The sequence below is a fragment of the Protopterus annectens genome, chromosome 1.part1 (assembly GCF_019279795.1).
Source record: "Protopterus annectens isolate FY-2018-M chromosome 1.part1, PAN1.0, whole genome shotgun sequence".
In the NCBI taxonomy this organism is placed as follows: domain Eukaryota; kingdom Metazoa; phylum Chordata; order Ceratodontiformes; family Protopteridae; genus Protopterus; species Protopterus annectens.
Genome location: NC_056726.1, coordinates 814,813,101 through 814,827,250, shown reverse-complemented (window position 1 = coordinate 814,827,250; position 14,150 = coordinate 814,813,101). Strand labels below are relative to the sequence as shown.

The following is a 14,150-nucleotide window of genomic DNA, read 5'->3' as shown; positions in this document are numbered from 1 at the left end:
AAGGAGGGTGAGATTTCTCTGAACTGAATGCAGTACCCCCCCCCCTTTCTATGAAGTTGAGGGCCCAACAGTCCCTGGTAATAGTTTTCCACTGATTTAAAAAGAAGAAGAGTCTTTCAGGCAGAGGTTTGGAAGTAAGAATATGTAGGGGTAGCTGGGGCTGGAGTTAAAGATGATTACAGTTGATCTCTGTGTTGGGTGGGCTCTTTTGAGCTCCTGTTCTATGCGACTGTTCTAGATGTTATCTTCTGGACTGTGTGGCTATTTTACGACAGGGAGGACCCCCCCTGTCTTGTCTAGAGGGAAAAGGCCAAGGTTTTGAAGGGTAATTCCTATTGCACGTTGGTTTCAGAGACAGATAAAATTTCTTCACAGTTCAATTGCTTTCCTTTCTTATCCAGCTTCTAGAAAAGTACAGCTGTGTACACTTACCATAAATGTAGATGTTAAGAGTGTATTCACTGTTGCAGTCATTACATTTGGGTAATCTGCTGGCAGGTTGTCCTCACTCGGCCTCATTAACAAAGTCTTGGGTCCTGCGTCGGTTGCTGTCCCTTCTTCCACGACATCAGGTCGTCAGGGGTATAAAACATGCACCGATGCTATTACTTTAGTTTTTCTTGCCCCAGATGTCAGGTGCCCCCCAAATAGGGAGCAAAATTACATTATACATAATATATATATAATATAATTTAAAACACAAAAAGTACAGTTTTGTACCTACCATAAATGTAGATGTTCGAGTGCTAATACAGCTGCAGTCATAACAGATGGGTTCTCCTGCCGTCAGGCAGGTCCTCGGTCGGCCGAATTCCAAAGTCTAGGTCCAGCGTCTGTTGTCGTCGCTTCTTCCCTGACGTCAGTGCGACAGGGGTATAAAAGAACCAGCAGACGCCATTTTCTTCGTTTTTTCTTGCCCCAGATGTCAGGTGCCCCCAGAAGGAAGGCAATACATAAATTTGTGTAACAAAGCAATGCCATATAATCAAAATACAGTAGTGCAAGCAAATACATCAAGAATGAATACCCCAATCAGGTTGCATGAGGAGATGTTAGCCAATAGGCCTGTCCCAAGAGGGGAAGGAGGGAGGGAAACCTGGACTGCAGCTGTATTAGCACTCTAACATCTACATTTATGGTAGGTACAAAACTGTACTATGTTCATCGTGCATACAGCTGCAGTCATAACAGATGGGTAGAATCCCAAAACTAAGAAAGGGGTGGTAGGCACTAGGTGGAACTAGGAGGAGCCAGAATGCCCTGCAAGATTGCATTGGCAAAGCCCGCTCTAGATTTGGAGTATAGTGGAAGGTGGTAGTGCTTGGAGAAGGTATGCACAGAACTCCAAGTGGCGGCTTCTAAAATATCTTTGGTAGGAACTCCTCTGAGAAAGGCTGCAGAGGTAGCCGTGGCCCTTGTGGAGTGAGATCTGATGCCTGTAGGTACAGTTTTGCCATGAAAGGAATAGCAAAAGCGTATGCAGTGGGCTATCCATTTTGAGATTGTCTGTTTGGAAATTAGCTTTCCTTGAGCTCCTATAGCATAGGACACAAAGAGCTGTTATGATTTTCTGAACGGCTTTGTTCTGTCCAAATAATAACGCAGTTGTCTGTGGATGTCCAACGAATGTAGTAATCTCTCCCCTTTGTTTTGAGGATTAGGACAAAAGGTAGGTAAGTGTATGGCCTGATTCAAAGCTACCCTGGGTACCACTTTTGGCATAAAGGACGGGTTGGTTCGTAAGGAAACTCTGTCCTGATGGAAGATGATAAAAAGGCTGCACACAGCCATGAGAGCTTGTAGTTCCAAAACCCTACGAGCTGAGGTAATAGCCAGAAGGAAAGCTGTTTTCCATGACAAATATTGCAAATCTGTTGAGGCAGCTGGCTCAAAAGGAGGCAAGGTCAGTTTTTCTAGAATGAAATTGAGATCCCAAGCAGGTACTGGTTGTTTCCTTGGGGGTTTTAGATTTAGCCCCTCTGAGGAACTGTCTTAACAGGGGGTGAGAGAATAAGGGTGGATCAGTGTTGTATTTTGCAGAAATGGCCGAGGCATGGATTTTGATGGAGGAGAATGAAAGTCCACTGCTTAGCAGCTCAGCTAGATACTGTAATATCGGAGGTAAATTCAGTTTTCCAGGATCCTGGCCCCTTTTCTCATTCCAGACACAAAACCGTTTCCATTTTGCGGAGTAAGCTTTTCTAGTAGACGGCCTTCTGGCCTCCAAAATGACATCCTGCACCTCCTTGGAGAGTAGGGTCTGTTGTGATGCTAAGGAATCTTCCAATGTGGCTAGATTGAGTGTTTTTAGCTGACTGTGAAGAAATTTGAAGCTGTGCTGAGTCAGGAGAAGAGGCATTAGAGGCAGGATCCATGGTGGGGAATGCGTCAGGCTCCTCAGGAGTGGGTACCAGTGTTGTCTTGGCCAGTCTGGAGCAATGAGAATCATCTTTGGTCTGTCTGCTCTGGTTTTTAATAGAACTTTGGGCAGCAGAGGAAGAGGTGGGAAGGCATAAACTGTCATTGATGTCCAACTGAAAGAGAGCGTCTACTCTCCAGGCCTTTGGATGAAAAATCCTTGAGCAGAATTTTGTCAATTGGGATTGCACTCTGCCCCTCGGGCACCTGTATCTACCTCTTTGGGGTCTGTCCGTGGCTGGAAAGGACCAATTTTTGGAAAGCCAATTTCTACTGAAACGTGGGGGTTGTACCTGTAGAAAATCTTTCACAGTTTGCATTGATTTAGCCTTTTCCTCCATTTTCCATAATACCTCCTCAGCATTAGCACCAAATAATACATCCTTTTGTAGAGGGGCATCTAGTAATTTAGCTTTGACATGATCTGGCAAGGTTTGTTCCTTGAGCCAGACATGTCTACGTATGACTGATCCTGTAACAGCAGCTCTACATGAGGCCTCTAGAGCATCAAAACCACATTGTAAGGTATGTTTACCCACTTGTTCTGCACTATGCATCAAATCCTGCAACTCCTTCAAGTCTGGTTGTTCAGGTTGTGACATTTTACTTTTCAATTGTGATAACAAAAACTGTTGGTACTTTAGCATATGGAACTGACAGTTTAATGCCCTCATGGTTAAGGTAGCCGAGGTATATACCTTTTTTCCCCACCTTTCTAAGGATCTGGAATCTCTCTCGGAAGGTAATGGATTTTTAGCAGTGGAGGCCTTAATTCCCTTGGGGCCCTGTGAGATGGTTTCTGGGTCAGCAGCATGGCTTTTGTATAGAAACTGGTGTGAGTCAGGAACCCTGTAGTACCTATCAGGCTTGACTGGGGCTGGAGGTAGAGAATCCGGGTTAAGGCAGGCCTCAGAGTACACCATCTAATATGTCCAAGACAGGAGGTATAGCCAGAGGCCTGTGCTGAGGTAGCAAGAGAAATCCCCTAAGCCTTTTCTTGGAATCTGAATAATCTTGACCTTCCCAGTGGAAGTGTTCCCTTAAGGTATGCAAAGTTTCCCCAAATGAGTAATCCTCTGGGGGGGGGGGATACAGAGGGAATGGACTCCTCTGCATCAGAGTCTTCAAAAGGGGAGTAAGAATGTTCCTGTTCAAAGTGCTCTGAAATAATGGAGCCCTGATCAGAGGGGGATTCTTCCTCCACTCTGGGCCTTTTGTCTGGGGGAGGTTGAGAACCCCTGATAAGAGTAATTAAATCCTCAGCCATTTTAAGCATCTGTTTTTTAGGCATGGGGCCTGGAGATGGGCCCTGTGCAGCTTGTCTCTTAGAATGCATGGCTGCTTTAGACTTAGTGAAAGCCTTGATGGAAAAAGAACAGGAAGGTCTGAAGACACCTTGAGAGGAGGTAGACCTGTCCACATTTTGAGATTCACTACCAAGAGTGGCTTCGGTATCTGTAGTCGGGGTGTGGGCCGAGGAGCCTGCGACCTCGTGCACAGGAGACACCGCCAATGAAGTGTTGTCGGTAGTCAGGGGCTGCGTAGGCACCTCACTGAGAACCGGACCACGTCTAGTCTGCTTTGGCATGGTGTCGGTAGAGGCCGCGGACCTCGTGTGTCGGTCCTTATCTTTGCGCTTTTTAGACAAAACTGGAGTCGGAGTATCTGACGACATAATATAGTTAAATGTTTTGCCAAAATAATGCTGGGCGAACTCCGCCCGACGCTTAATGGTGCATTTGTTGAATGTAGCACAAAAGCGACAGACCGAGACGTCGTGGTCTGGGCCTAAACAAGGAATACAGAGGGAATGGAAATCCTTATGCGGTATTTGCTTCCCACATGAAATACAATTATTAACTTTGTCTGACATCAGTCTGAGGCAAGAAAAGTTTCCCCAACGGGGTACTTAGCTTCCAAGACTTCGGTTGCAAAATTTTTGAAATTTCAGGAGCTAGCCGACCGGCACTTGCGAACTGCATCTGCTTCGGGCACCGCGTGGCAAGAAAGACTGAAGAAAACGGCGTCGGCTGGTTCTTTTATACCCTTGTCGCACTGACGTCAGGGAAGAAGCGACGACAACCGACGGACCTAGACTTTGGAAATTGGCCGACTGAGGACCCGCGTGACGGCAGGAGAACACATCTGTTATGACTGCAGCTGTATGCACGATGAACATCATATGCCTCCAAACAAAAGAAAATACACCAAAATGGCTTTTAATCATAGTAAAAGAAAGGAGAGGTATAGTTAAAGAAAAACAGGGGGCTGGAGGGAGGGTAACCAGGACTAAAAGAGTGAATGCACTCGAACATCTGCATTAATGGTAAGTGCACACAACTGTATTAGGTTCTTCGTGTTTTACTGTTGCAGTTATTACATTTGGGTAGAATCCCAAAGCTATGGTTGGGAGGATGGATTTATATAACATTAGGAGCAGCTATAAGGCCCTGCAGGACAGCAGTGGCAAAGCCAGCTCTGGATTTAGAGAAGAGAGGTAAATGGTAATGTTTGGTGAACTTATGAATTGAGCTCCAGGTAGCAGCTTCTAGAATGTTTCTAGTAGGAACCCTTTCTGAGAAAGGCTGCAGAAATAGATGCAGCCCTGGTTGAATGGGATCTGATCCCCTTGGGGATAGGTTTACCATGGCGCATATAGCAGAAATGAATACAATGGCTAATCCATTTGGAAATAGTCTGCTTTGATATAGCCTTTCCCTCTGCCCCTGCAGCAAATGCCACCAACAGTTGTTCAGATTTTCTTAGAGATTTTGTCCTGTTTAAGTAGAATCTAAGTTGTCTATGCACATCCAATGAATGCAGAATCCGCTCACCCTTGTTCTGTAGATTAGGGAAGAAAGTTGGCAGATGAATGGTCTGATTAAGAGCCACACTGGATATCACCTTAGGCATAAAGGATGGATTGGTCCTGAGATCCACCCCGTCTGGATGAAAAATAATGAAAGGCTCCACTGTCAAAACAGCCTGTAATTTTGAAATCCTTCTAGCTGAAGTGACTGCCAAAAGGAAATCTGTTTTCCAAGAGAGAAATTTTAGGTGTGCAGTAGCAGCTGGCTCAAAAGGAGGTAGAGTTGAGTTTTTCCAAAACAAAACTGAGGTCCCACACAGGAGTTGGTGCTCTCCTGGGAGGTCTTAATTTTTTGGCCTCTCTGAGATACTGCTTTAGCAGAGGATGAGAGAAGAGGGGAGGTTCTGTGTTGTAATGAGCTGAAATGGCAGAAGCATGGATATTTATGGAAGAAAAAGATAGGCCCTTGAGAAGCATCTCAGCTAAGTACTGCAGAATCTGAGGAATATTGGGCACTGCTGTGCTTATTCCTTGTGATTGGTTCCAGGCACAAAATATTTTCCATTTGTCAGCATAAGATTTTCTAGTACTAGGCCTTCTAGCATCCAAAATGACATCCATCACAGGTTTGCTGAGAGATGCCAAGGGTGAAATTAGTTAATTAGCCATGCTGCAAGATTGAAAGTTTGGAGCAGAGTGTGCAGAATTTGGTAGTTCTGCTGAGACAGTAGGGTAAGGTGTCTGAGGCAGGTCCCAAGAAGGAAGGTGAGACACTACGCAGGAGTGAGTACCAGTGTTGGCAAGGCCAGTCTGGAGCAATCAGAATAATTTTTGGTTTGTCCTGTCTGACTTTTAGTAGGACTTTGGAGAGCAGTGACAGAGGGGGAAAAGCATAGACTGAATGATAGAGCATCCACTTTCCAAGCTTGTGATGAATTATTGTGCAGAATTTGCCCAACTGAGTTCTGGGGTGAAGCAAAAAGATCTATGTCTGGGCTCCCCCATTTGCGTGTCAACATGTTGAAAACTTGTGGTTCCAGTTTCCATTCATGTGGGTCCATAAGACTTCTGCTTAGTTCGTCTGCCAGAGTATTTAGCTTTCCTGGCAGGAAGTGAGCTTGCAGATGTATTTGATTAGTCAAGGCAGTGTTCCACAATGTCATGGCTAGTCTGCAAAGGGGGTAGGAATGTGTACCCCTCTACTTATGTACCACATGACTGTGGTGCTGTCTGTCTTTATCAGTAGCTGTCCTGGATGAAGGTAGTCCTCGAAGGCTGTAAGAGTATTCTGTACAGCTAGCATAACTTTCTAGTTGATATGTAGGTGCATTTGATTTGGGCTCCATTTGCCCTGAATGCATTTCCCTGCCAGATGCACGCCCCCACCCCGCACCCCCAGCATAGTGTGATGCATCTGTAGTTAGGGTTTGGGCGGCAGGGGGTGGAGTGAATGGCAGTCCCTTGTTTTGGTGGCAGGCCTCTGCTTGCCATAGGAACTCTAGTTGCAGGCAAGGTATAATAGGAATCATTGTTTCCTGGCTGTGATAATGTTGACTCCATAAACGTTTTAGGTACCACTGAAGTTTCCTCATATGCAGTCTTGCACATGGAATTACAAGAATGCAGGAGGCCATGAACCCCAAGGCCTGCAGAATTTGTCTTGCAGATAGCTGGGTTTTTGTGGCCACCTGTTTGAAGTAAGTCATCAATTGAATTTGCTTTTCTGGCGTAAGACAAGTCATCTAGGCAGTTGTATTCAAACTTGCACCCAGGAATGTAATGTTTTGAGAGGCTACCAGTTATGATTTCTTTTCGTTTATAGTGTACCCTAGACAAGTTAGAACCCTTTTTACAAACGCCAGATGCTTTCGAAGAGTGTCCTTGTTTTCTGCTTCAATCAGACAATCGTCCAGGTATGGCTAAATTTGAATATTTCTTTGCCTGCAAAATGCAATTACTGGTGCCAGGCACATTGTGAAGGACCTGGGCACAGTAGATAAGCCAAAGGGCAGTGCAGAGAGCTGACAATGCAAGTAGCTTGCTTTGAAACGGAGGCATCTTCTGCAAGATTTCCTGATTGGGATTATGCAGGTAAGCCTCAAGTCTAGAGTTACCAACCAGGCATACGTAGTAACTGCTGAAGAATCAGCATCTTGAATTTTGGAATGTCCAGAAATGTATTTAGAATGGATAAGTCCAGAATTGGATGCCATGATTTGTCTTTTCTGGGTACTAGGAAAAGTCTTGAATAGAAACCTTGTTGCTTTTCTTCTTCTGGTACTGGCTGAATACCCCCATATTCATGAGGGACAAAACTTGTTTCTAGCCCTCTGCCCACTGATTTGGAGGCAGATCTGGCCATCCGTTTGGCAATGGCAATGTGTGGAAATGAAATCTGTATCCCTGGGATACTACATTTAAAACCCATTTGTCCTGGGTAATCAGTTGCCAGTTTCGGGCATGAAGTGCCAGTCCCCCCCCCCCCCCAAAGGGGCGGCCAAAAGGTAAGTGCTTGGTGATTGTAGCGGAAAGTCATTGAGACTGTTTACCATAGGGAGGTGCCTTCTTGCTTCCAGGTTTGGAGGTGGAGGCACCCCACTGTTTTGTTCTAAAAGTTCCTTGTGACTGAAACCTGGAGCCTTTGGAATGTCTGGATTTGACTTGAGCAACTCTCAAGGGAACTGGAAAGGACCAGTTCTTAGTAGGCCAGTGCCTACTAAATCTGGGTGGCTGCACTTGTAAGAAATCTTTCATAGTTTGCATAGATTTAGCATTATCTTCCATCTTTTTTAAAACTTCTTCAGCCTTATTACCAAAGAGACTGTTCTTGTAAAGGAGCATCCAACAATTTTGCTTCAACATGGTCAGGCAGATTTTGTTCTTTGAGCCAAGGCATGCCTTCTTATCACAGATCCAGTTACAGCAGCCCTGCAAGAGGCCTCCAAAGAATCAAAACCACATTGCCAAGTATGCTTTCCAACTTGTTCAGCTGAATGTAATAAATCCTGCAACTCTATTTTCCACACAGTCAGACATCAACATCATTTTCTATTTAGGTAGACCCATGACATGCTGTTGATATTTAAGCATATGAAATTAGCAGTTTAAAGCCCTGATTGCCAAGGTTGCAGACATGTAAAACTTCTTATTCCATCTATCCAGAGCCCTGGAATCTCTGTCAGAAGGGGTAGGATTTTTGGCAGTAGAGGCCTTAACACCCTTGAGACCCTAAGAAATGGTTTCAGGATCACCAGTAGGGTTTTTGAAAAGGAATTTGTGGGAGTCAGGAACCCTGTAGTATCTGTCTGGCGTACTAGGAGCCGGAGGCAGAGAATCAGGAGTCGTACTGGATTCTGAATAAACAACAACAATGTCTAGAACAGGCAGTATAGCCAAAAGCCTATGCTGAGGAAGAAGAAAATCCCCAAGTCTCTTTTTAGATTCGGAGAAATCCTGACTTTCCCAGTGGAAGTGTTCCCTTTAGGTAGGTAAAGTTTCTCCAAAACAGAAATCCTCAGGGGGAGAAGCAGAAGGGATGGAATATTCTGCATTAGAGTCCTCAAGTAGGTATAGATAAATCCTGTTCAGAAGAATCAGAAGAAACAGAAACCTGATCTGAAGATTCATAGTCAGTGCCTTGCCTAGGTCTCTTAGCAGGAGGGGGATGGCTACCCCTGATCAAGGTAATTAAATCTTCAGCCATTTTGATAATTTGTTTTTTAGGAATTGGAGCCTGTACATGTGGCCAAAGTGTAATTTTTTTGGAGACAGAAGTAGAATTTGGCCTTAGTTTTGAAGATGGCAGTTTAATATACAAATCTTTAGGCCTGAAAACATCCTCAGAAGCCAGAGCCTGTACAGTGGCTCCAGACCCATCTAAGGTAGAGACATATGCGGGTTCAATACTTAAAGCATCTCACGGCATACCGGACTCCGAATGGGTCTCAGTAGAGGCCTGCAAATCAAAATTAGCGGGTATCAAGGGTTGCGAAAGCGCCTCATTGAGTACCGGTGACTGGCTTAGAAGCATTGTCGGTTTTGGACCTCGGTCTGTCTCTGTCTTTTTCTTTGCGTTTTTTTAGGTATTCCAGTAGTCGGATTGCTAACAGATGACATTTCTGGATAGTTAAATCTTGAGCCAAAATTTTAGAAGCAAACATATACCAACATTTAATAGTGCGTGGATTAAATTTAGCACAAAACCGACCGCAAGGCACTTTCTGGTCAGGGTCTAGGTAAGGAATACAGTACAAATAAAAATCCTTATGAGATATTTGCTTCCCACAAGTAATGCAATTAACTTTTACTGACATCGGTAAGGAGCAAGAAAAAAAGTTTCCCCAACGGGGTATTTAGCTTTTAGTTTAAGACTTCGGTTCAGAAACTCAAAAATGAAAATTTCAGGAGTCGGCCGACCGGCACTTGCAAACTGCTTCTGCTTCGGGCACCGAGCGGCAAGGAAGACTGATGTAATGGCGTCAGCTGCATGCTTTATACCCCTGACGTCATGGAAGAAGGGACAGCAACTGACACAGAACCCAAGACTTTGTTAATCAGGCCGACTGAGTGCAATCTGCCAGCAGATTACCCAAATGTAATGACTGCAACAGTGAAACACGAAGAACATCCTGTTCAGCTGGAGGTCCAAAAATTTATTATTTTGTCTAATGGAGTATGATATGGGTTCAAAGCCATGCGTGTCTGTGGATGACAGGATCTGTGGTAGCTGCTCTGCATGATGTATCCAAGACATCATTACCACACTTTAGGGCATGTCTGGAGATCTGCAAAGCCTCTCCTGCTGTCACCAGAATTTAGAATTTCCTTTCATAAGGTTGATCAGCAACAGACTACCTTAGAATTTTGTCCTGGAGAGATGCACGATACTTTACTATATAAAATTGGCAATTCAATGCTGTCACTGAAAGGGTGCAACAGGTATAAGATTTTTTTCCCCTGAAATCTAATAGTCTACTTTCCCTATAATTAGATAAGGGAAGTCTAGTTGGCTCTTTAGGTATATTTGCAAATTCTGTAAAGACTACTGAGGGGTCAGCTTTGGGATTTTTGTAGAGGTGCTTGTGCGAGCCCAGCACTCTGTAAAACCTGTCTGGCTTGCTAATGTAAAGCAATATCTTCAAGCACATCATTCAGTACAACATGTACAAGGGAGATAGGCAGTAGCCTAGGAGAAGGGAAACTCAGCAGTTCCCTGCAAAGGGTCTAAGCATGTGAAAACGGTTTGTCTTTCCAATGCCAGCAGAAGCTGGTGTTTGTGAAGACCCAGTGGTAGTTGTGGGTTGCAAGGTCGAGGGAGCATTTTGAACACAGGGATACAACAGGCTGCATGGCTAGAAAAACGTGAGAGCAGGACACATTTCTCAGACCACGATGTCCAGACATGGATCTTCAGATGTCCGTCTGCTACAGATGATGCAAAGACTCTGGAAACTGGGCTGGTTGTTGGCTTTTGCATTGCAGGAAGCCCGAAGAAACAGTACTGCAACACGGAGTACAAACAAAATCAGCTGTGAACTCACCCATCCCATAAAAGCCACAATGACTGCTTTATCCGTAAGTGCTCTGGGATTACATGGTCCATTCAAACTTCTTGCCCTGATAAGAGTATCAGAACAAAATCCAATAGGAAAAAAGTGCTTAGAGGTTTTCTGTTAGGAAACTTATTTCTCCTCCTCCTTGGATGTAAAAGGCACAGACAATTAATCTAAGGGGTTCTGAAATTATTTTAATCTAGATAACACCTTAGTTTTTTTGTCCATATCCAAGGAAAAAAGGACACTTTTGTTCAAGGGGTCGGGGTTTGAAAAGTTTGAGAACTTGGTCAACTTTTGGCAAAAATGTGAGCATGGTTTCAAGACTGGCACTGCCTTTGTGAAAGTCTAAAGGGACTCTGAAATCCTCTTAACCGAACAAAACAGTTTTCAAACTCAAATATTTGAGGGCTAAAGCACCTAATAAGAAATTGACAGCTACTTCAAGATCAGATTCAAGCTTCATGAAGGAGTAATATCCTTTCATGGTGATCTCAGACTTCCTTGAAGTAGTGTTTACCAGGCTACACAGATGCAAAGGTGGTGGGTTCCACAAGCATGAAGACTGAAAAATAGCTTTACAGAGAAATATACAGGACATGAATATAACAGTCCACTTAAAGTATTGTTGTGTAAAATCTTACAATAACTTTAGATGTCCTTCTCTTCTATATGCTGCTGTATCCATAACAGAAAGAAGTCCGCCTCCGGTTGACTCGTACGTCCGGCCATTTTACAAAAGATAGATGCTACTGCAAAGGTATGTGCAACTTCCCACTTCTCTCAGTGAACATCACTCAAACATACATCAGGTACAAAACGGACATCAACACGCACCTACCTCAGAACTGTATGCTGCCGAAACCAGCGAATACAGCTACAGAGTGGGGGACTCAGGAGTCACTCAAGTGTCAGGGGGAAGGCAGGGGGGAAATTATACAGCACCATATATAACAGAAGAAAGCACAGTTGTGTACACTTACCATAAATGTAGATGTTAGAGTGTATTCACTGTTGCAATCACTACATTTGGGTCATCTGCTTGCAGGTAACCCTCAGTTAGCTTGATTAACAAAGTCTTGGGTCCTGCGTCGGTTGCTGTCCCTTCTTCCATGAAGTCAGGTCGTCAGGGGGTATAAAATATGTAGCCAACGCCATTACATCAGTTTTCTTGCCCCATATGTCAGGTGCCCCGCTAATGGAAAGCAATTAAATATACAAGTACAAAGATATACCTCCAACAAAAAAGCAAATACACCAAAAAGGCTTTTAAGCATAGTAAAGGAAAGCAGAGGTATAGCCAAAAGAAGTTGGGGGGGCTGGAGGGAGGGTAACCAGGACTGCAACAGTGAATACACACGAACATCTACATTTATGGTAAGTGTACATAACTGCACTATGTTCTTCATGTTTCACTGTTGCAGTCAATACATTTCGGTAGATTCCCAAAGCTATGGTTAGGAGGAGGAATTTAGATAGTATTAGGGCCAGCTACAAGGCCCAGCAAGACTGCAGTGGCAAAGCCAGCTCTGTATTTAGAGAAAATTGGCAAATGATAATGCTTGGTGAAAGTATGTACAAAACTCCAGGTAGCAGCTTCTAGGATGTCCCTGGTAGGGATGCCTCTGAGAAAGGCTGTAGAGGTAGATGCAGCCCTGGTGGAGTGAGGTCTGATCCCCTGGGGGATAGGTTTTCCATGGTGCTTATAGCAAAATTAATGCAATGGCTTATCCATTTAGAAATGGTTTGCTTTGAAATAGCCTTCCCCTCTGCCCCTGCAGCAAATGCCACCAGCAGTTCTTCAGACTTCCTTTGAGGTTTAATCCTGTCCAAGTAGAATCTAAGATGCATGTGCACATCTAAGGAATGCAGCATCCGTTCCCCTTTAATCTGTGGATTGGGAAAGAAGGTTGGCATATGAATGGACTGATTAAGAGCCACACTGGATACCACCTAGGGCATGAAGGATGGATTGGTTCTGAGGGACACCCTGTCCGCATGAAAGGTGATGAAAGACTCCACTGCCATAAGGGCCTGTAAATTCAGACACCCTTCTAGCTGAAGTGATTGCTAAATGGAAAGCTGTTTTCCAAGAAAGAAATTTTAAGTTTGCAGTAGCAGCTGGCTCGAAAGGAGGTAGAGCGAGTTTCTCCAAGACAAAATTAAGGACCCAGGCTGGGGTTGGAGCTCTCCTGGGTGGTCTCAAATTTTTGGCCCCTCTGAGTAACTGCTTGAGTAGTGGATGAGAGAAGAGGGGAGGTTCCGAGTTATAATGAGCTGAAATGGCTGAGGCATGGATTTTAATGGAGGAAAAAGACAGGCCCTTGTGAAGCATCTCAGTTAAATATTGTAAAATCTGAGGTAAATTGGGCGCTGCTGTGCTCATCCCTTGAGATTTGGTTCCAGGCACAGAATCTTTTCCATTTTTCAGCATAAGATTTTCTAGTACTAGGCCTCCCTGCCTCTAAACTGATATCCATCACAGGTTTGCTGAGGGATGGTAAAGGAGAGATTAAGTAATTAGCCAGGCTGCAAGGTTCAGTCTTAGAAGCTGAGAGTGCAGAATCTGGTTCTCCTGCTGAGACAGCAGGGAAGGAGACTGAGACAGGTGCCATGGAGATAACCGTGTCACACTGCGCAGGAAAGGGTACCAGTGTTCACGTGGTCAGTCTGGAGCAATCAAAATCCTCCTTGGTTTGTCCTGTTTGATTTTTAGTAGTACTTTGGAGAGCAGAGGCAGAGGGGGGAATGCATAGACTGATAGTTTTTTTCCAGCTGAAGGACGGAGCATCCACTTTCCATGCTTGTTTGTGGGGAGTCCTTGTGCAAAATTTGCCCAATTGGTAGTTCTGTGGAGAGGCAAGCAGATCTATAACCAGGACTCCCCCATTTGCTTGTCAACATGTTGAAAATCCTTGGTTCCAGTTTCCACTCATGTGGATCCATGAGGTTTCTGCTTAGTTCGTCTACCAGTGTATTTAATTTTCCTAGCAGGAACTGAGCTTGTAGGTGCACTTGGAAGCTTCAAGGCTGTGTTCCACAATGCCATGGTTAGTATGCAGAGGGGGTAAGAATGTGTACTCCCCTTGCTTATGTCCCAACCAGACAGACAGCAAGGTACGTCGTGGTCAGGGCCTAGGCAAGGAATACAGTACAAATGAAAATTTTTATGAGGTATCTGCTTTCCATAAGTAATGCAATTAACTTTTACGGACATCGGTAAGGAGCAAGAAAAAGTTTCCCCAATGGGGTACTTAGCTGTAGTTGAAGACTTAGGTTCTGAAACTCTGAAACGAAAATTTCAGGAGTTGGCCGACCAGCACTTGCAAACTGCTTCTGCTTCGGGCACCGCAGGGCAAGAAAGACTGATG

At 44.4% G+C, this 14,150-nt stretch overlaps 1 protein-coding gene across 1 annotated transcript in view; it reads right to left on the bottom strand.

The window, feature by feature from the left end:
- The window catches only part of TLN1 (talin 1), a 3,443,760-nt gene that overhangs the window by 2,215,969 nt on the left and 1,213,641 nt on the right, over positions 1-14,150 (bottom strand). The gene's annotated exons all lie outside the window — the stretch shown is intronic.